The sequence below is a fragment of the Hyperolius riggenbachi genome, chromosome 11 (assembly GCF_040937935.1).
Source record: "Hyperolius riggenbachi isolate aHypRig1 chromosome 11, aHypRig1.pri, whole genome shotgun sequence".
Classification (NCBI taxonomy): domain Eukaryota; kingdom Metazoa; phylum Chordata; class Amphibia; order Anura; family Hyperoliidae; genus Hyperolius; species Hyperolius riggenbachi.
Window position 1 is genome coordinate 63,205,058 of NC_090656.1, and position 23,601 is coordinate 63,228,658.

The 23,601-nt window shown below is 44.7% G+C and overlaps 1 protein-coding gene across 2 annotated transcripts in view; it reads right to left on the reverse strand.

Moving 5' to 3' along the window:
* Positions 1–23,601, reverse strand: part of LOC137538776 (hepatocyte nuclear factor 4-beta-like) — a 74,409-nt gene that overhangs the window by 49,794 nt on the left and 1,014 nt on the right. The window lies entirely within an intron of this gene.

Genomic DNA, 23,601 nt, shown 5'->3' on the forward strand with positions numbered 1-23,601 from the left:
ACTTACCTTTTTTTTTCTTCATTAAAAAATTTTATTTGGGTATTTTTTAGAGAGTGTGGGAGGTAAACAGTTAATTTATAAATGTTATTGTATGTCTGTTTATTAAAAAATTGTATGTAGATGTAGTTTTACTATTTGGCCACAAGATGGCCTCAGTCATTTTTTTTTCATCCTGTAAGCGAGCGATCATGCTTACAGGAAGTGAAGGGAAGATGTGAATTTTTTTTTTTTACTTCAGAAAGATCGCGGCTTCTCATAGAAGATCTCATAGGCTTCTCACTGCTGTAAGTATCCCTCCTGTAGCGTATTCTGTCCATTGCAGTGGAGCTGCAAACGGACAGTTCTGGCTTATCTGCTTGCATTCGGTTGTCATTTGCAAATCGCTCTGCAGTTCTGGGCAGCTCAGGATGCTGTCATCATTCCACCAATTGCTTGTTGCAGCTGAGCTGCGGCCAGATAGCCCTGGATCTCCTGCATGCATGTTGTTACATAATACTGCATGTATTTCTTATGGGAGTCCTTTGCATTCACAGCCAGCTAGCAAATGGTAATCAAGCCAGCTCAGGATTGAGTGATTACCATTCAGCTGTGTGGAGAGTTGCATACCTGCATCTATTGGCTGATGCCAGCATAAAAGTCTGCCTCCCATTTCATACCCCGCCCGTAATAGTGGTCACTATGCTGGTCTGCTGGGCGCTTGTTACTCTGTATAGTTCTGTTATTGTAGTTCAATGCGACCTTATTACTTGTGCTTTAGCTAGTTCTTGATAAATATATATGCAGACTTGCTAATATATATATTCACCACGTTGGTGACTGGTAGTATTCCTGCTACTCTAGTTTTTGGGAACGTAACTATAGGCTGCAGTTGCTATTAGTTACGTTCTTTCCTGTAGTTTTGTCTGTGTGGATGCTTGCTGGTGATTGTTGTTAGCCTGCTTGCGCTGCTTCTGTGGACGTGATTGTGAGCTGTGGTTGCTACTAGTTACATTCCAATCTATAGTCCTGTCTTGTACCTGTCTGAATGCTTGCTATCGCTAAGGCAGCACAGTGCGAACTAAGGCAGCGCAACATCGCACTGCGCTGCCATTGTGTTTTATTTGTATCGATATCGGAAGCCCAGAGCTGCAGTTGCTCTGGGCAGCCTGTGTAACCTCTTCCATTATCCAGCTCTTAGCCTTGTTGCGCTGGGTGGTCAGAAAGTATGACCCCCCCCCCAGCATTACATTATGATGGGCCAAACACAAAATCACATGGAGGAGGCTTCTAACACCGTGTGTTATGGTTCCCTGTCTTTTGAAAGATTTGAAAAGCTTGACTGTGAAACAGCAAGCAAATTTATACCAGATTTGGTTAGATTCTTGTCAAATCCAGATTTTCAGGCTTCAGCATTTTCTACCTGGGCTGATCAGATAGTTTGCACTCTGTTTAAGGTCAAGCTTTTTGATTGGGCAGTTGATGTTTTGAATCACACTTCTCTGATGGCACTACGCTGCCATTGTGTTTTATTTGTAGCGATATCGGAAGCCCAGAGCTGCAGTTGCTCTGGGCAGCCTGTGTAGCCTCTTCCATTATCCAGCTCTTAGCCTTGTTGCGCTGGGTGGCCAGAAAGTATGACCCCCCAGCATTACAACTGCGTTCCCATTCATTGATCTCCGGGCTAACAGGCGGCGGCACGGGAGCGCGCAGCAGCAGCCTTTTGAACGTAGCAGCTACATCCAAAAGGCTTAATTGGTTAATCTACACCACTAAACAATCCAACTTGTGATCATATCTCCACCACATATGATCATATCTATGAAAAAAATCCAAGCAAACCACAATGATCAGTTCTTTCTATTTCATGCAATAAGATCTGAATAATCTGATGGAAAATACAATACTTTACTAGAACATGTATAATTTATTATGGGTATTTTTGCCCGGGGGGGGTGGTCTGCATGCACAGCAGCACACAGCAGAGCACACTACTATTGATGTCAGGGGAGAGAGGGAAAGAAGAGCTTCTGACGTTGATCGTATTGATCATCAGCAGAGGCTAGTGTGGCACCACAAGAAGAAAAGATGCTCTGGGCCAGTGCCTGGAATGCCTTTGCTTACAAACGGCACTGTGTGTCCACTTCCTTGTGGTGTCTTGCAGATAACAAAGCCACATCAGTTTTTCAATTCAATTTAGCTTTGAATACATGCTTGAAATTTCCACGGATGAGTTATTTTAAATGTACAGTTCACTCCGCTGAAGCACTACTGTTCACAGTCAGGGGCGTAACTAGAAATCACTGGGCCCCTCTGCAAAACTTTGGATGGGGACCCCAGTGAATAGGGCAGAGCAGAAGAAAGTTTTATCTCTCCTTGCCTTAGTTGTCAGTCTCTCAGGTTGGGGCCCCCTGTGGCTTCTGGGCCCCCCTGCAGATGCATCCCTTGCAGGGTCTATTGTTACGCTCCTGTTCACAGTACAGGATGCACTCCTGTGGATGGCGCACCTCAGAACATTTCTGTGGATGGCGTATGTTATTTGTCCCCGAGATCTATTGCATTGTGGCCACTGTGGTCCATGTTATACCACAACTCGCCATGCACAGTGCGCATTGGAAACAGCGTGTGCGTAATCACGTCCTTGCACATGTTACAAGCATGAACAAAGCCTCGTGTCCAGAATTTAGAATCTCAGTGAGAATATGATACAGACAAATAGCTTGGCTGACAAATACAAAGTTAAAGAGGAACTGTAGTGAGAATAACATAAGGAATACATTACAACAAAGAGGATAGAAACGGGATATCAACCTATATCCTACTACTATTACACGTCTCACCTTAACAAAATACAATTATGTGAATAAAGTTATAAGGGAGCCATGAGCTATAAATATACAGAATGTATTGAGTAATCTGTACCAACTAAAGACACACAGCTATAAATTAAAAAAAACCTACTATCATAAAAACAAATGCAAGCGCAATGCATAGAGACCTCTAGCGCAAAAAAGTCACTGGTGGGAGTGCACTCCTATTCCAGGACTTATAGCATTCTTCAGGCCCAAGATGTGTATAGTGGCAATGCAATTGCTGGCATCCAAATGATTGGAAGTTTGACAGATGCCAGCTCAACCCAGTGGGCTGTTGAATAAAGCCCGCCTCTGGGGTAATCCCCTTACACTATCATTACTGACACCAATAGATATGTCAAACCGGCATCTGTGCTAGAGACCTCTATGTATTGTGCTTGCATTTGTTTTTATGATGGGGGGAGGGGGGGGTTATTTAAAGCTGTGTGTCTTTAGTTGGTACACATTACGCAATAAATGTTGTATAGTTACAGCTCATGGCTCCCTTATAACATAAGGAATAAAACTGCTTATTGTTTACAATATTCATTTACAAATTATTTAGTCAGTCTTTTTCCATTGTAAAATCTTTCCTCTCCATGAAATCTATCACGGGTGGCAACATCTTTAGCGCAGACAGATGCATCACTGCGGAATGGGGGGGGGGGGGGGATTCCGCATAGCTAATCAGCCAGAAGCGCCTGCTCCCCCCGTTTCTCATATGTGCTTCGGCTCTGGTATCCAGGGCCAGTTCTCTCATGAAGCAAGGTGAAACACTTGCATCAGGTGCAAAGATTACAGGAGCAGCATGTTTTGTACTGTGTTTACACTAACAGCATGCAGTCAGAGTAGGAGGAGAAGCGAGAGGAGAGAGAGGCAATGAGGACATTGTTGGGGAAGAGCAGCTTTTTGTGCTGTGTGAGGAGTCTGACAGTGAGTGAGGAGGGGGAGGCAGGAGAGCAGCAGTATTTCATTTGACTTGCACAGCCAGAGCCGGGACAAGGCCCTCCAGCACCCAAGGCTGAGACACCAAAGTGCGCCCCTCCATCCCTCCCACCCCAGCCGTCACACACTGATTGCTCTTAGACTAAGAGGCACCCCAGGGCCCCCAACACCTTAATCTCTAGTTATCTGGCTTGTAGTCACTTCCATGTATCTCCTTTTCTTGTTTCTTTCTGCTTCAAACACAATTAGGAATGAGAGCTGAATGAATTGTGCTCCCCCTCCTACACTGCGCCCTGAGGCTGGAGCCTCTCCAGCCTATGCCTCGGCCCGGCCCTGTGCACAGCAGAAGGGAGGAGGTGGCACTGCTGTCCTGACTGAGGAGGAATGGAGTGGCTGAAGGTGAGCAGTGTGTTTGTCACAGACTCACAGCCAGCCAAGGTGCTATTGTGTTGAGCTGCAGCATGTCATGTGAGAACATTAAAAGAAGCAGAGTAAATTGTCGGGTGCTGTGTGATCATTCCAAATCGGTAAGGGGGGTGGGAGGGGGCATCCTCACAAGTTTGCCTCAGCAAAAAGTGTAGAACCGGCCCTGCTGGTATCCTTTAACCACTTCAGCCTTAAAGAGACTCCGTAACAAAAATTGCATCCTGTTTTTTATCATCCTACAAGTTCAAAAAGCTATTCTAATGTGTTCTGGCTTACTGCAGCACTTTATACTATCACTGTCTCTGTAATAAATCAATGTATCTTTCCCCTGTCAGACTTGTCGGCCTGTGTCTGGAAGGCTGCCAAGTTCTTCAGTGTTGTGGTTCTGCTATGAACTCCCCCTTCCAGGCCCCTCTCTGCACACTGCCTGTGTATTATTTAGGATTAAAGCAGCTTCTCTCTTCTCTCTTATCTTTTACAAGCTGGATAAATCGTCCTCTGAGCTGGCTAGGCTTTCACATACTGAAGAATTAGACAAGGGCAAAGCTGTTTGCTGGAAGAAACGAGCAGCCTGAAACTTCAGTGCATGAGAACAGGGGGAAGAAACACACAAATGATCTCTTGAGATCCAAAAGGAAGGCTGTATACAGCCTGCTTGTGTATGGATGTATTTTCTATGTGTGGACATACTGTACATCAACCTACTTCCTGTTTTGGTGGCCATTTTGTTTGTTTATAAACAAACTTTTAAAAACTGTTTTTAACCACTTTTAATGCGGCGAGGAGCGGCGAAATTGTGACAGAGGGTAATAGGAGATGTCCCCTAACGCACTGGTATGTTTACTTTTGTGCGATTTTAACAATACAGATTCTCTTTAAGTGTTTTTTCACCTTATACACCTGAGCAATTTTCACCTCCCATTCATTCGCCAATAACTTTATCACTAATTATCACAATGAAATGATCTATATCTTGTTTTTTCCACCACCAATCAGACTTTCTTTGGGTAGTACATTTTTGCTAAGAACTATTTTATTTTAAATGCATTTTAACAGGAATATTAACAAAAAAATTGAAAAAATGCATTATTTGTCAATTTTTGACCATTATAGCTTTAAAATAATACATGCTACCATAATTAAAACCCACCTATTTTATTTGCCCATTTGTCCCAGTTATTACACCATTTAAATTATGTCCCTATAACAATGTATGGAGCCAATATTTTATTTGGAAATAAAGGTGCATTTTTTCAGTTTTGCATCCATCACTATTTATAAGCTTATAATTTAAAAACTATTAGCAATATAACCTCTTGACGTGCATATTAACAAAGTTCAGAACCTTGGGTAACTATTTATGTTTTTTTTTTTTTTTTTAAATTAAAAATTTTATTTGAGTATTTTTGGGTGTGTGGGAAGTAAACGGTTAATTTGAAATGTAAAAATGTCTGTTCATTTAAAAAAAATGTATGTAGATGTAGTTTCACTATTTGGCCACAAGATGGCCACAGTAAAAAAAAAATTATTTGGCTTACTCTAAGCGTACTTACAGGAAGTGAAGAGGGGATGTGTAACAGAACGATTGCGGCTTCTCCATAAAAGCCAGCGATCGTTCTAACGGGACTTAGATCAATGAATGGGAACTGCGTTCCCATTCATTGATCTCCGAGCTAACGGGCAACCCACACACCCCAACTGTGAACCCCTGTGGCTCCGACTCCAACACACCCCGACTGTGGCCCTGAGAACACCTGCGGCTCCGTTTTTTCATGGACGTAGCTCCTACATCCAGCATGCATATTTGGACGTAGGAGCTACATCCTAAATGCTAAAGTGGTTAATATACATGGCAATTTTGTTGATATTAGCATGTATGGGGGGCTTTGCTATTAATTATTAATATCGGCACAAAACTATGCAAACATTACACAAAATTACAAATGGATTACACCAAATCAGTTGACTGTCCAATACAGTGGGTTGCAAAAGTATTCAGCCCCCTTGAAGTTTTCCACATTTTGTCATATTACTGCCACAAACATGAATCAATGTTATTGGAATTCCACATGAAAGACCAATACAAAGTGGTGTACACATGAGAAGTGGAACGAAAATCATTCATGATTCCAAACATTTTTTACAAATCAATAACTGCAAAGTGGTGTGTGCATAATTATTCGGCCCTCTTTGGTCTGAGTACAGTCAGTTGCCTATATACATTGCCTGATGAGTGCTAATGACTAAATAGAGTACACCTGTGTGTAATCTAATGTCAGTACAAATACAGCTGCTCTGTGACGGCCTCAGAGGTTCTCTAAGAGAATATTGGGAGCAACAACACCGTGAAGTCCAAAGAACACACCAGACAGGTCAGGGATAAAGTTATTGAGAAATTTAAAGCAGGCTTAGGCTACAAAAAGATTTCCAAAGCCTTGAACATCCCACGGAGCACTGTTCAAGCGATCATTCAGAAATGGAAAGAGTATGGCACAACTGTAAACCTACCAAGACAAGGCCATCCACCTAAACTCACAGGCCGAACAAGGAGAGCGCTGATCAGAAATGCAGTCAAGAGGCCCATGGTGACTCTGGACGAGCTGCAGAGATCTACAGCTCAGGTGGGAGACTCTGTCCATAGGACAACTATTAGTCATGCACTGTACAAAGTTGGCCTTTATGGAAGAGTGGCAAGAAGAAAGGCATTGTTAACAGAAAGCATAATAAGTCCCGTTTGCAGTTTGCCACAAGCTATGTGGGGGACACAGCAAACATGTGGAAGAAGGTACTCTGGTCAGATGAGACCAAAATAGAACTTTTTGGCCAAAATGCAAAAAGCTATGTGTGGCGGAAAACTAACACTGCACATCACTCTGAACACACCATCCCCACTGTCAAATATGGTGGTGGCAGCATCATGCTCGGGGGGTGCATCTCTTCAGCAGGGACAGGGAAGCTGGTCAGAGTTGATGGGAAAATGGATGGAGCCAAATACAGGGCAAACTTGAAAACCTCTTGGAGACTGCAAAAGACTTGAGACTGGGGCGGATGTTCACCTTCCATCAGGACAATAACCCTAAACATAAAGCCAGGGCAACAATGGAGTGGTTTAAAACAAAACATATCCATGTGTTAGAATGGCCCAGTCAAAGTCCAGATCTAAATCCAATCAAGAATCTGTGGCAAGATCTGAAAACTGCTGTTCACAAACGCTGTCCATTTAATCTGACTGAGCTGGAGCTGTTTTGCAAAGAAGAATGGGCAAGGATTTCAGTCTCTAGATGTGCAAAGCTGGTAGAGACATACCCTAAAAGACTGGCAGCTATAATTGCAGCAAAAGGTGGTTCTACAAAGTATTGACTCAGGGGGTTGAATAATTATGCACACCACTTTGCAGTTATTTATTTGTAAAAAATGTTTGGAATGATGTATGATTTTCGATCCACTTCTCACGTGTACGCCACTTTGTATTGGTCTTTCACGTGGAATTCCAATCAAATTGATGCATGTTTGTGGCAGTAATGTGACAAAATGTGGAAAACTTCAAGGGGGCCGAATACTTTTGCAACCCACTGTAGTCATTAGCAGATTATAATCTACTGCCAAACAACTGGTACTGTTTAAAATTAAATAAATACATATGGCAGCCTCCATATCCCTCTCACTTCAGGTGTCCTTTAAATTGAGATCCATAGACTTCATGTTCTAAGAAGCTGGCCCATCATCTTTCAAAATCATCATCAAGTGAACAATTAGAGGTGTTTGAAAATCAACTGAAATAATTAATGTGACTCAGGAAATACTTTAAAGCATTATTGAACTCTCAGTCCACACTTATGAAGGTGCATGGGGGAAGGGGTTTGCAGGGGGCGGGGGGGGGGGTTGCAGGGGTGGGGTGCGCTTTGTTATAAGGGGATGATCTCCATTTATATCTTTCATATACCTTTTTAATGTAATGTATTTGGTTTTTCAGTGGCAGTAACCTCCAGCCACGACCGCATTATGTTTTCGTAAATGTAATGATGGTACGAGGGGACGCGGTCACTCATTAACCCCTCAGCAAATAGTACAGGGCAAATCTGACCCCCTTATCTCTGCCTCGCAATTATTTGCTCTAGCAATTCCATCGGATGACACAAATTCTGTTTTCTTCTGCTGACCAATTACTGCAGAGGACTGACTGTGTGACAAACGCATTGTACTGATACCAGACAGATACTGCCAAGCATTCCGCCCAAAAATAAAATGCATTATTCTCAGCACCTCTCTCTTCCCAGCTCCGCCAATAACCGCTTTGAGAGATCCTCCCATTACTGGCTATATCACATATTACTCACAACTCACCCTTTCATACTGATGGGTTGTGGTGGCCGGGATTTACCTTAGGCCACCTCTACGCCAATGAAAGTCTACCAACCAAGTGTGGTAGACCCTACGTTACCATGCGACCTCTACGGCAGCCTGTTGGGCCAATCAAAGTGCGGAGATCATGTCCTATGAAGCCACTGGACCCGACGGGGCTCAGGGCAGGAAAAGTGGAGCGGCCGTTATGTGAGCGCAAGTTACCAGCGCAGGCTGCACTACCGCGCGTAGCGTGCGCACAACTCGCACTTATCACACTAACCTGTGCTGCTTTAGCAGCGCAGATTAATGAAACAACCCCATTGTCTTATTTAGGCAAAAGTAGAAAAGAGCTGGGCACCGATGGGTTAATGCTAGTTAGTTTTAATCCGTGAGTTACATCAAAAACAAGTAACAGAAAAGGAGAAAGGGCAGCCTAACAGCCATTTCACGGGGGATCTCCGCTTCTTCAGAGGCCAAAAGGGACCTTTTGGCCTCTGAAGAAGCGGGGGTTCCCCGTAAAACGGCTGTTAGGCCGCCCTTTCCCCTTCTGTGTTACTTGTTTTTGATGTACCTCAGGGTACATTCCTTTTCTCATGATTGGACACACCTGTCTATGAAGTTCAAGGCTTAAAGTCATTGGGAATTGAGATGAACCCCCCCCCCCCCCCAAAAAAAAACAGATACTTAGCTAAGGAGAGGGAAGGCTCTGGGTCCTCATGAGCCTTCCCTCTCCTCTCCTGGGGTCCTCGGTGCAGCGCTAGTTTCCCCGCCTGAATTCCCCGCCGTGGGGAACCTGTGCAGCTCCATTCTGCACAGGTACGAGAGAGGGCGCTCGTGCGTGCGCAGTCTGGAGCGGCCCGTCTTGGAGAGCACTCAGGCTCCCAAAGACTTCCGAAACCTCCGTTCAGCAGCGGAGACAGCAGCATTTGACCAAATTTGTGGAATGCTGCTACGGGCGATCCTGCACTGGAACGGGCATCGGGAGAGGAGAGGGAAAGCTCTTTAGGATCCAGAACCTTCTCTCACCTCAGGTAAGTATCTATTTTTTTTTATCTTGATTCCCAATGACTTTAACAAAGTAATCCTAACGATTTGGTGTGCCAAGTTGCCACTCATTAATTAGCAGTTTCATGCATTCAAACCAGCAAAGTTACAAGGGTACCCACATTTTTGCACAGCCAGTACTCACATTTGATTTAATTTCATACAACTAAATACTGCTTCGCTAAAAATATTTGTTTGAAAAACACCCCAGTACACAGATGTTCCTTGGAAATGAAAGACATGCCACTGTCTTTTGTTGACAGTAGAGTTAATTATTAAGCAGGCTGAGAGGGGTAACTTTTTCATATGACTGGACTATCGGAATTAACCAGAGCCCAATTCCCCAAAGGAATCCTATACCACACATATCACACACTGCAGGGAATATATTGAGAATCGATTGATGCAGTACAACGCTACGCCAGCAGTCTACTGATGCTTCCGCCCCGCCCCCAATCAACCTATATCTTCTGTCCTGTCTAATCAATGCTTTTGGTCAAATTGATCGATCAGACATTTTGGGAGAATTAATTTTTAGTAGATTGACTGTATCTCCCTGGAATTGGGAAATTGATAAGTGTATGGGCACCTAATTTTCAATTTTGCTACAAAATTGCTACCATGAGAAATCTGAGCATATCACTCGCCAGTATTATATAATTCCTTACACAATAATAATAATCATCCTATTTTTGATCTGAAACAATCATATTAGTAGGAAATCTATGGTTATGCTGATCACACAAATGGCAGACTAAGAGTCAGATGACAGCATTAACCCCCGCTGCAAGTAATCACTGATCTAAACGCATGTAGCGATGTTTCATTGTGATCACATTAACCTCCTCCAGATCGCCTAACGCCGAAGGGCGGTGGGAGGGTGGCGCCGCCCGGACCGCCTAATCCCAATTGGCGTCAAGTCCTGGAGGCAGGGATTAGCAGGGAATGCACACGCGCGCATGCATGCCCATTCCCTGCTGAGTTACAAAGCTGGGATCCATTATCAGCCTGCCAGCCGCGATCGGAGCTGGCAGGCTGTTAGAAAAAAAACAAAAACATTTGTACAGCGCTGCGATCTAGAGCAGCGCTGTACAGGGGACACCCCTGTCACTCAACTGTCCCCAGGATTGGCTCAAAATGTAATCCCTCTCATAGGCTGATGCTGATGCCTGTGAGAGGTTACCAATTCAGGGGGAGGGAGGGAAATTGAAAAAAAGGATTATTTATAAAAAAAAATCATTGAAAATTAATAAAATAAAAAAATTGCAGCAGCTATCAGAAACCACCAAAAAAATGCTGCATTAGTGGCAAGAAAAGGAGGTAAAATTCATTTGGGGGGTAAGTTGTATGGCGGAGCAATAAATCGTTAAATTGGCAAAGTGCTATAACTGAAACTTTATTTGTGGCCAAACAATGTGTAACCTTTAGATGGCTCTCTCCTATTCCTCCCTCATTAGAAATCTGGAAAACTAAAATTAAACAATCCCTCCCGTATAAAAAATTGATATATGCTCACCGAAACTGTCCGGGCGAATTTATTAAAGTCTGGGATAGTTGGATAGATAAAAGTATGTCTTAAGTTATTTAAAGAGACTCTGAAGCGACAATAAATCTCGCTTCAGAGCTCATAGTTAGCAGGGGCATGTGTGCCCCTGCTAAACCGCCGCTATCGCGCGGCTAAACGGGGGTCCCTTACCCTCCCGAAATCCCCTCCGTGCAGCCGGGGATCTCTTCCGGATTGAGGCAGGGCTAACCGCCGCAGCCCTGCCCCACGCGCGTCTGTCAGTGCGTATCTCCGCCTCTCCCCCGCCCCTCTCAGTCTTCCTTCGCTGAGAGGGGCGGGAGAGAGGCGGCGATGCGCCGCTAATAGACGCGACTAGAGGCAGGGCGGCAGTCGTTAGCCCTGCCTCTAGGAGCAGCAAAATCTACGACCAATTTGGTCGTTGATTTTGCGGGGGGGGGGGTGTTTGGGGGTGAAGGGACCCCCGTTTAGCCACGGGCGTTTTGCTAACTATGAGCTCTGAAGCGAGAATTATTCTCGCTTCAGTGTCTCTTTAAGTAAAACATCTTACTTAATCCCTTTCCTTGACTCCTTATAATCTATACCACTCTACCATGATATATCGTATCCGATACTTGAATGTTATAAAATGTATTATCTAGAAATGCTTATTGTACACTGTTGTAATCTTCCGTATACTTTTTATTGTACTGTTGTTAATCCCAATAAACACTTTTGATTGACAGAAAGAAAAAAAAAGTGGTGAAGTGCTGAATTGTAAAAAATGGCCTGGTCACTAGGCAGGTATAAACCTGTGGTCCTCAACTGGTTAAATGATATCTGAGCTGAAAGGGAAAAGTCAGGGCTCATTTCCACCAGTGGTTGGTCGCGATGCACACCAAAAACCGCCACATCCCACTGCAGAAGTAGTGATAGCCCAGCAGCTGTCTATAAAAGGTACTTAAAGGAAACTTGATGAATAGAGAGGCCTATGGAGGCTGCCATATTTATTTTCTTTGGAATATCTTTTCAAGAGAAAAGAAATTGCCTTTAATCCCACTTCGGGAGATAATCCCACCTCGGTATTCAAGTAAACACTGATTCAACATCTAGAGACACCAATAGACATTCATCAGGGACTTCAACCCCTTGAATCTTATTCAACACCTCCATAGTGTCCTTCACGTACGAAGGCAGAGAGACTACCAGAGGTTTTAGCTTTTTTTCAACATACTGGGCTACTCTCTATAGAGGCCCCTCCTTGCCGATATTATCGGTCTTCCTGGCGGATTGTGAAGATTCTTATGAGTTTTTGGGGATAATATAGAACATGGGTATATTGAACTTCTTCACCTCCATATATCGATATTCCTTTAACCTGCAGTGTGAACTTTCATAGAAGCCTTGTGCCTCTGTGGTGACGTCACCAACTAGGAGTGAACTGTTAACATGCAGCTAATGATATAGGGTGCAACACTGGGCACATAAAGGAACTCACAAAGATCGTTTGTAGAGGTGAACGGATTTTCCACTTGATGCCAGGCGGTTGTATGGGACAGTCTCCAATTCCAAGGGGTTGGTGCAATACTTTGGGGTCAAGTCTTGTATGCAATGTTTTAATGTGTGAAACAGAATACATTTGCGTTTGAAGCTATTTCTGATCTCAGAGTGTATTTATTATATGAATTGTTGGTTGTATTACGCACAAGGAGAAGGGGAGATTATATGAACTGTTATTGTTTAACAGGAATTAAATATGGCAGCCTCCATATCCCTCTCACTTCAGGTGTCCTGTTAATTGGAAGCATTTGTAGGTGGTATAAAATGGCAGTTTTCAGTTTGCGCAGTGGTGGGTGAAGACAGAGAGCACATCCGTACAACATTACAGCCTCATGAATGCCACTGTATTTGTTTAAGGCTCATGATGACTTGTCCCCGGTACCAGACGCCTGGAATAGACATACAGAAGGTGGCCGGAGATCGTAAAGTGCCTCATATGAATGGACCGATTCACTGCATTCTGTTTCCAGCCATCACAAACATTTGTATCAATATTTGCTTTCGTACAGCACCAGTAACAACTTCTTAATGAGAAAGGCTGCCAGTCCTCGAAAAGCATAAAAAATGGAAAAAGGGTGACTCAGATGAGGCTTTGCCTTCCTCCATCAATGCTGCCATTGCTGAGTAATAAACAGAGGAAAAACAACAGGTTTTTAAAAATTTTTTGTTTAAATAAATATTCTTTATAGAATGCTTTAAGGCTGCTTACACAGTAAGACGTTACAGGCGCACGTTAGTGCGCCTGTAACGCTCCCCCAAAGCACAGCAATGTAACACAAGTGGGCTGTTCACACAGCCCACGTTGCGTTACATGTAACGCTGCACGTTCTCCCGAAAGTGCAGCATGCTACGGCGTTAGAGCGGCTATAGCCGCGTTAGACTGTTTGCACATGCTCAGTGGGGGGCAGAGAGGAGGCGGGGAGAGCCAGCTACAGTAGTCGCGCACATGGCTACTTAATATTCACTGCACTGGCGGCAGCTGATTGGCCGGCGGGACCACGTGATGCGGAGTGTCTCGCTCCGCATCATGTGGTCCCGCCGGCCAATCAGCGCCACTCTGGGAGACCTTAAAGGGATAGAGCCGCCTAACGCGGCTCACTCTACCGTCCTATCTTGCAGCACCATACGTTGTGTTAGGTGCACGTTATGCGACCTTAACGTGGCACCTAACGCAACGTCTTGGTGTGCAAGTAGCCTTAATATGGACCCCGATCAACAACACATATACAGTATATTACTCATCGCTGAAATCATTGACATGTCTGCGTTACACCGGTTCTGTGGTGAAGTACACAGACAATCAGAACCTAAACCGAATCTAGCCAGCTACAAAACCTAATTTATGTCAATAATTAAAGGGGCACTATGGCGAAAAATTGTAAAATTTTAAATATGTGCAAACATAGACAAATAAGAAGTACAATAAAAGTAAAACGAGCCATAAATTACATTTCACCAATGTTGCTGTCACTTACAGTAGGTAGTAGAAATCTGACAGAAGTGACAGGTTTTAGACTAGTCCATCTCTTCATAAGAGATTCTCAGCACGGCTTTTATTCTTTGTAAAGATATTCCCTAAAAAGGATTTAAACAATGATGCTGGTCAGCCTCCCTGCTCCCTACACAGTTTTTTGGCAGTTGGACGGAGCAACTGCAATTCACTAACTGCTTTTGAAAATAAATAAATCCCTAAGAATCCCCTATGAAGAGATGGACTAGTCCAAAACCTGTCGCTTCTGTCAGATTTCTACAACCTACTGTAAGTGACAGCAACATAGGAGAAAGGTAATTTAGGGCTCATTTTACTCTGGAAAAAACGTATTTCTTATTTGTATATGTTTGCACATATTTTAAATTTTACAATTTTGCGCCATAGTGCCCCTTTTTAAAGAGTAACTGTCGGGCATAAAATCAAAAATCAATTCTGTATTTTTATCTGGTAAACAAGTAATAAGGATGCTAATCAGGCAATCCAAAAGTTAAAATCACTATTACTTTTCTTGTTGATAAATTATCATTCCCCAGTTTACATGACTCTTATTTGGTACACAGAACATTTGGTACACAAAAGAGAAGTTGCAGGGCATGCTGGGTTGTCTTTTTTTACTTCCCTACTTCCCCTCAGACTTAACTAATGCAGCCTGATTGGCTGAAGCCCCTTTCCCTCCTGTTTTCCCCTCCCACACCTCTGTTCCTCTCTGATTGGCCAAAATTTCTCAGGCTGAAACAATGCACTTTCTATAGTGAAGGGCGGGCAAATCAGGCAGAGGAGACTAAGGGCGGATATTACATCACGACTGGCTTCAAAATAGCCACAGTAAATATGGAAACTGTCTAGAATAGGATTATCTACTTTTCCTGTGTAAAATTCACAGGAATCATAACGTGGACAGTGCAATACATATGTTATGTAAGTAGAGCAAGTATTTATCTACTTATATATTTGTTTTTTTCCTGAGATAGTATGGCTGACAGCTCCTCTTTAAGCAATACCAGTTTCTTGGCTGTCCTACTGATGATCACCATCTGAATCCAATCCTTTTAGCCATAGCCCCTGAGCAAGCATACACAAATCAGGTGTTTCTGACTGACATCATTGTCAGGTCTGGCTAGATTAGCTGCATGCTTGTTTCTGGATTTAATTTAGATACTGTTGCATCCAAATAGATCAACAGGGCTTTGGATGGTCCAGAGGCTTCCTGATTCCTCCTATAACCCATGAACCAGCGCAGGTTCCCTCTATACCTATGCGGCTATCACGTCTGGAGACTCTGGACTTGTAATCCACAAGTAAGGTCTGGGCATGCCCAGCATAGTGAAGCACTTGTGCACAGAGGAAATAAGCCATGCCATGAACGGCTTCATTCTACTGGGCATGCCCAGACCCTACTTGCTCATGCCCAGGCCGGATGCTCTTGTCCAGGGTTGGGGGCGAAAACAGAAGATGTACAGGGACTGTGCTGGAATACTGGGTTCTGCAGTGATCCAGGAAACCTCGGGACCATTCAGGCTTTGAAACTACATAGTCAAGTATCTTTACTCCGAGTCCCCCGGTTCCCATTTCAGGTTTGCTATAAAGGGAACCTGAAGTGAGAGGTATATGGAGGCTGCCATATTTATTTCCTTTTAAACAATACCAGTCACCTCGTTGCCCTGCTGATCTCTTTGGCATCAGTGGCGGCTCAAAAGTGCATTTCTAAGCGCAAAGCTCAGGAAAAAGGGCAGAAAAAATCTTGCTGACGATTTATGATGTGAACAAAGGCTAAATGAATATTGTTAAAAAAAGGCAATTTTATTCATTGTGTTATTTTTACTACAGTAAGTTATTTTTCAAATGACAGAAAGAAAGTCTTCAAACTAAATAGACGAGACACAGAAGCATGCAGGCTACAAGCTAGACGACGACACAGGAAAAGACGGCAAGGGCGGTTTTAGCCATTTTGTCACTAAAGGCAAGTCCTGTGTCACCCCCCCCCCCCCCCCTCCTCCCCCTCTCCGAAAAAAACCCCAAAAAACCACATACTAGAAAATATAAACCATGTGCCATATAGGATGGATGCATAATACGGGAGTCCCTGCAATGCAAACAACCCGCCGATCCTGTTGCATTTCATTGCACACCTCCTTCCTGCACTACCCCAGCTTAGTGTGGAAAGGCAGAGTATAGTGCTGCAGCAGCTGTGCTCTCCTTTCTCCGCTGGAGTCCAGTGCTGTGCTTCCGTCTGTCCACTCGGCCTAGTGCCCAGCATCTCCTACTGCATGTAGCATGATGACACGCAACGTGAGCAGAGTGAGGTGCCAGCACTAGAAGGATCAGAAAACAGACAGGATGGTCGCACAGGCACAGATTCTGCTGCAATATACTCTGCCTCTACACACTGGACTGGGGGAGCGCAGGAAGGGGACAGGAACAGATAGTGGGGCAAGGGGACAGAGAGAGGCACACAGGGGGAATATATGGAGGCACAGTGGGACAGAGGGAGGTAATGAGGAATGCACACAGAGCCAGATCATCCACTAGGCAACTTAGGCAGGTGCCTAGGGCTTGGAGAGAGTCTAAGGGCCCGGTTTATGCTAACCCCCAACAAATCTTGCCAAAAACGTTAGGTGGCCATCAAGCCCGGGTCCAAAGTCGTTGCTTGCCTAGGGCACCATTTCACTTGAATCCATCTCTGGGCGGCAGAGGTGGCAAAAAGGGACTGAAGGTGGCACAAGGTGACAGAAGGAGCCATAATGGGACAAAAGGAGGTACAAACACACATGGAGGTGTGGCTATGTTCAGGAGGCATGGCTTCATTTGGGAGGTGCAGCTTAGTTCAGGGGGCGGTGCTTAATCAGCGCCCCCCAAGATCAATGGCACTCCAGGCAGTGGCCTGTAGTGCCTATGCCTAAAAACGCCCCTGACATGCGGTGTGAGATCAAGATAGGGATCTTAAGGTAGCCATACATAGGACGACTTGGCGGCCGATCGACCATCCGATTCGATTATAATCTAATTGGATGAAAATTGGTGCCGCCAAGTGCATGCCTGACCGACAATGCAAACAATTTCAGGCCAAAATTGGTCGCATTAGTCTATCGCACATGCTGCAAGATGTAGGGCCGACTTGCTCGATCTGGTACACGGTGAAAAGAGCATGCAATTTCGGGATGAGCGACGAACGTGAAAAAACTCCTTGTGCTGTCCCTCCAATGTTAAATGTGCCCCCGGTGCCCAGTGCAAGTTATACATTACCTGTCCACAGCCTCCACTTGTCCTCCGGTATCCCTCGGTTCTGCATACACGTGTGACCCATGTGGTTGCCTAGTAAGGGAGCGTGTGTGACGTCTGACGCCACACACACGGCCACATTACTAGTTAACCACGTGGCACGCATGCACAGGGACGGATCTAGACCAAGTTGCGCCTGGGGCAAGGTCAGGTTTTGGTGCCTAAACTGCCATTCCCCATCCAGTTTTGGCACCTAATGGTCAGGTTTTGGCGCTTAAACTGCCATTCCCCATCCAAATTTTGCCACCTTTTTAAGAATTCAACAAACTGCGCCTGGGGCAAGAGACCCATCTGCCCCCCCTAGATCCGTCCCTGCGCATGCATGCAGAACGGAGGTAGCAGAGGACAAGTGGAGGCCGCAGACAGGTAATGTATAACTTGCACTGGGCACCGGGGAGACATTTAACTTTAGGGGGATAGCATTGGGTTGGCGAAGCGGCAGATGCGGCGTCACAAGGCTGATTGATTTCAGCATGAAATTGATTGGGAATCGGTCTGAGGTGTATGGGCAGCTGAGCAGATCTCTCTCTGATCAGATTTATTGCTCTTTTGTGTAGTTACTCTCAGTGGCATAGCTCAGGAGCTAAGGGCACCGGTGCAAGTTTTACATGGGGCCCCACAAGCACTCCATACATAACAATTGATACAGCACAACAAAACCTGCCAAGGTCATCCACAATGTCAGAGGTGCAAGTAGGGGATGGGGAACAGTTTGTTAATGATTACTACTATTTCAAGCATCTATAGAAGTGATTATTACCAGCACAGGACCAATAAAGAGCTAATATTGTGCTTGAGAGAGGGCCCCTCGTGGCCCCTATGACCCAAGGGCCCCGATGCGGTTGCTACCTCTGCAACCCCTATTGCTACGCCACTGGTTACTTTCACCGACCAGATTAGATTAGAGAGATACAGTATTTGTCTCTTGGTCGCATCTGCCCATCACCACTAGATGTATGGCTACCTTTATAGCAAAAAAACTAAGATGTCTATCAAGATTGAGAGGATACTAAAATATAACAAATCTGGTGGTGGTGGTGTGTCTTGGTCTGGTGGTGTGGTATATTGACTGCAAATTTACACATAAGCAAATTAGTAAAGGGTCTAGTGAAAGCAGGGCAGTTCTAGGCTACATTGCATCCAAGGCGAAGGTGTAAAAATTGCGTCTCACACCCCCCTCCCCATCTGTGATGACTGATGACTTGACGTCGGACGCAGACAGCCCAGGAGAAGTCAAGGAAGGTGTTTCCGTTGGTAATCTTCTTTCTTCTTCCATTTGGCTGCACCGCGCATCACCAGCTCCCTAGCGGTTATGTCCTTCTGCACCTCCCTTCTTCTACTTGCAGGTCTGCTCCCTGCCCAAGAAACGGCCCTGAGTGAAAGACCCCTGTTGTTATGCAAGTGGGTAGCTATTGGGCACCACATTGCTATTTCTGCCATGTTATTTCTGGGGTACACGGAGGTGGGGAACAGCCCAAAGGCGTAACTAGGGGGGGAGCAGCCCCTGCCACGGCAGGGGGGCCTGGAGGTGTGGGGACCCCAACTACTGACCTTCCCTTCCTCCGATACAGGGGACACTTTTTTATGACCCTTGTATGATAAACCCCCATGTTGTGAGGGTCACCAAGGGAGGCAAGGGAAGGTTTGTGAACATTAACGGGCCCATCAAAGTTTTGCCGGAGGGCCTCATGATTTTTAGTTACGACCCTGAAAGAGCCCATTATGCTTAACAGTGGGTTACAGTGCTCTGCAAGGTGAGGGGATGATAAGTACACCCTTCCCCCCACAGCACCTCCCTAAAGGCCCGTACTCACTACATGACGACCGGCAACTTTTTGAGCAACGAGCGATTGTTTCTGTGATCCTGTGACGTTGGTACAGGCGCACAATTACACAAACAACGTTTGGCGAAGCACAGAGACAACGTCCATCACAGCGGATCGAACTTTAAGATACCCAATGACTCCCGCGCAAGCTGCCGCAATCGGTTGAACTCTGATTTGTGTACAGGATCGCGTGATGTCGCCTATACACGCCAGCAGGAAGATGGATCGGGGAATTCTCATCGTGGGGCGGCACTGGGATCCATCTTCCTGCCTGGTGAGGTGAGTATTCAGCTTCAGGCCTAGGACACACTTGCGATGACAAAGCACTTTTGCTATCACAACTCAAAAGCATCGTATCACAGCAATTTTGCCACTTAACGTGAACCTGAGATGTTCATTATTGCTAATTTATACTTACCCGGGGCTTCCTCCAGCTTCCTCCCGGTAATCCAGGCAGTTGCGGGCTTCTGCACATGCACAGAAGTCCTCGACTGGTGGCGACTGACTGGATTACCAGGAGTCATACCGCCAGAAAGGAGGGGCTGATTGAAGAGGACGGCGAGGGAACCCACAGTGCTTATAGGGTTGGAGGAAGCCCAAGGTAAGTATAAAGTAGCGATAGTGAACATCTCTGGTACCAACCATGTGCAGTAATCCCACTTGTGGCTGCAAGCCAAGCAATAAGTGAGGCTCTCTAGCGCTCACTTCCTGTGGCCGAAATAAGAATTACATGGAAGTGCATTGAAAAAATATGCTTCCGCTTATGTGCAACACGAAAGCGAAACAGTTTAAAATAACTGCAGCGCCATTGACTTACATAACTGTAGTTGCGGCTGTTGCCATCGCGTCAGATCGGATGCTTCCGACGCATCGCACCGCATCCGATCTGAAATGCCCCATAGACTTTCACTGCTTCTGGTACAAAAGGGTAACACAAAGCCATGAAAAAACACAGTGTGAAACGGGCCTCGTTCCACAGGAGTGATTGAAATTTCCTTAAATCGCAAATGCAGGTCCTGCAGCATCTGTGGAGCGTTTTTTCTTCAATACAAAATACAGGATCGCTGCAAAATCACTTTTCAATCCCTGTACAGAGTGGTTTGCAGCAATTGTACTACCTAGAGCCACAAATAATGGTGCTTAAAATCGCTACAAAATGGGCTTGGTGATTAGCCAGGAGCCTATGCTCGCTGGCAAGTGGCTATTCCTGGCTATTCAGTCTGCATAATGGACAAAAGAATGGATAAGCCTTAGCGGAAGCTAGCTACACAGTTTTTTATAATTAAAAAAATGTAAAAACTCCCCACAAAAACCAACATTTTTAAAGCTACATACACACCCTTTTACTTTGTATGCATTTTTGTGCACTGACACAGACTACAAGTGTTCGTGCGCAGCCACAGAGCAGTACAATACTTTATGATGTAAAATGTCTGTGGCGTGGAAAAAAGTAGCATGTTGTTTTTCCATACTTGGAAAAATATATGAAAGGATTACCTGAAGCGAACGTCTCACCCAAAGTCAAATACTTACCTCAGAATAGCTTTAAATGTGATCCAGACCACTACGGGACTGTGTCATGTTTTAATACTTTTTACATGCAAAATAGCCTCGAGCAGCAGAGTGTACAAGGGCCTGATTTAAAGGACAACTGAAGCGAGAGGGATATGGAGGCTGCCATATTTTTTTCCTAGTCACCTGGCTGTCCTGCTGATCCTCTGCCTCTAATACTTTTAGCCATAGACCCTGAACAAGCATGCAGCACATCAGGTGTTTCTGAAATTTTTGTCAGATCTGACAAGATTAGCTCCATGCTTGTTTCTGGTGTTATTCAGACACTACTGCAGCCAAATTGATCAGCAGGGCTGCCAGGCAACTGGTATTGTTTAACCTCCTTAGCGGTATGCCCGACACTGTGTCGGGCATACCGTTCCTCGGCCCCAGGAGTCCCCCATGCTTAATTAATTTGATCTATTTGCTCCAAAACGTCTAGCTAGCACTAGGCTAGCGGCACCCCCCCAATCACCCGCGATCCCTCGATCCAGCCAGTTAATACGTTACCTAACCCCCCCCCCCCCCCAGCGATCGACGCAGCCTCCATTCACAGCTCCGGTCTCTCTATGGGGAGGATCGGGTCGGGTCGGCGACATCATGACGTCATGTTTGATCCTCCCCATAGTGAAGACCGGAGCTGTCCGGGGAGGCTGCGCTGATCGCTGGTAATGTATGAACGGGGGAGCGGCGGGGAGCGGGGGGTGCCGAACATTGGAACTAGCTAGCCTAGTGCTAGCTAGACGTTTTGGAGCAAATAGATCAAATTAATTTAGCTGGGAACAGAAACAAGCAAAACCTCCTGACTCTGAGCGGCGTAACGCTCAGGAGGTTAAAAGTAATTAAATATGGCAGCCTCCATATCCCTCTCACTTCAGTTGTCCTTAAATTCCCCTTACCCCGAGTTTGTTTTTAAGAAGGGAACACACTAGGCAGAAACACTAGCGTTGCAGAAAACGCAGCGAAAACGCACATAATGAAGTCAATGGGCCATATGAAAAAACGCATATACTTGCGTTCTGCAATGTGTGTTTTTTAAAAACGCTAGTTTTGTTGCATATTTTTCAAAACCACACATAATGAAAGTCAATAGGGATGCAGAGGCTTTAGTGCGTTTTGTATGCGTTTTGCATGCATTGTTATATGCATTTTTATTTTGTTTTATTTTTTTTATGAAACAAGTTTGATGATGTATTTCTGTTTCCTGTTGACTTCCTAGTGATTTGCATAAAACACATTAAAAAAACGCATACAAAATGCATATGCGATCTATAAACGCATTAAACCGCACGCAAAACGCAAGAAAGACGCATACGCAGCAAAATGCTACGTTTCCCGAACTGCCTAGTGTGTTTCCAGCCTCAAGCTTTTATCAATGAAATATCTCTTCAGACATTAGAAAGCAAAAGAAAAAAAAAAAGTTCTCAACATAGGTTAAGTTCTACATTAAATATTCTTCATTTCTATTTAATACTTTTTCCAGCTGTTAGATGATGAAAATGTTTTTTTTTTTGGTTTCTTTTGTAGACAACATGAGAATCAGGGCCTGAAGCCTAACACAAACGCCAGACAAGCCTCCACCATGACGATTGGCGAGAATTTAGCAGGTGAACAGCAGCCCCATGACATCATTCAGAAGATCGCCATGACAGATCTTTTCATAGCCACGCCACTTGCTTAAATACCTCCCTTCCAACATTCCTTCTACCCACCCCATAGAACAGTACATGCCGCTCAGCTATAGGTGGTTTAACACAAGATGAAGAGATGAATTTATGTAAAGAAAAAGGACAGTAATAATAATAATCATAACAATAATCGTAACATTTCTATAGTGCTTCTCTCCTGATGGACTCAAAAGCTCTTAAAAATATGCAGTTAAAATCTGACAGAACTGACAGGTTGTGGGCCAGTCCATCTCCTCATGGGGTATTCTCAGGGTTTTCTTTGTTTTCAACAGCATTTCCTGAACAGCAGTTGCAAAGTCTAACTGACAAAATAGTGTGCAAGTGAGTAGGGAGGCTGGCTGGTTTCTTACTGTTTTGGCAGTTAAACTGCTACTCAGGAAATGCTGTTGAAAACAAAGAAAACCCTGAGAACCCTCCACGAGGAGATGGACTGGTTCAAAACCTGTCTGTCCGGTTTTAACTGCCTACTTTTGCCGTGATAGGGGTCCTTTAAATGCTGCAGGCACTAAGGACTAATAGGCTTGGTTCCCCCTTGCAACAGATCAAAATGACCCATTCCGTCTACCCTCCACTCACTGTTTTTTCATCCCGTTCATGTCCATCATAGGTTTCTATGGGAAACACATTCAATGTAAAAACGCAGCAGGTCTCTTTAAGTGGAAGCAGACCATATTTTTAAGATGTCTGTCGCCGCATTGCCGAAAACATACCGAGTGAATACGTTTTTGATGCATGTGGTAAACAAGAATAAGGTGGTCATGCTCAACAACTCCTTTCTGTATAGGTACTAACTGAAGCCATGACTCAAAACATGGTCTCCCATGTCAGAGGTGGCGTCTTTAACCAGTACATCATCCAGCCTCCACAGTAGTGGAAGAGAGTGAGATTTGGTTACCGTAGAGGAGAAGTTGAAGATGTAAGGAGTGGTTTGAATGCAGAAGAAGAATGAAAAAAGAAGAACGGGTTCAGAAGAGGGTACAAAACAAAATCAGTTGTGCAATATAAGGGACAGGAGGATCTGGGTACAAAAAACACTATGGAGGAAGGAGGGATAGATGTTTTTATGTTCAGAGGAGAGACAGTAGTGGAAGAGAGTGAGACAGTGAGGTTTGGTTAC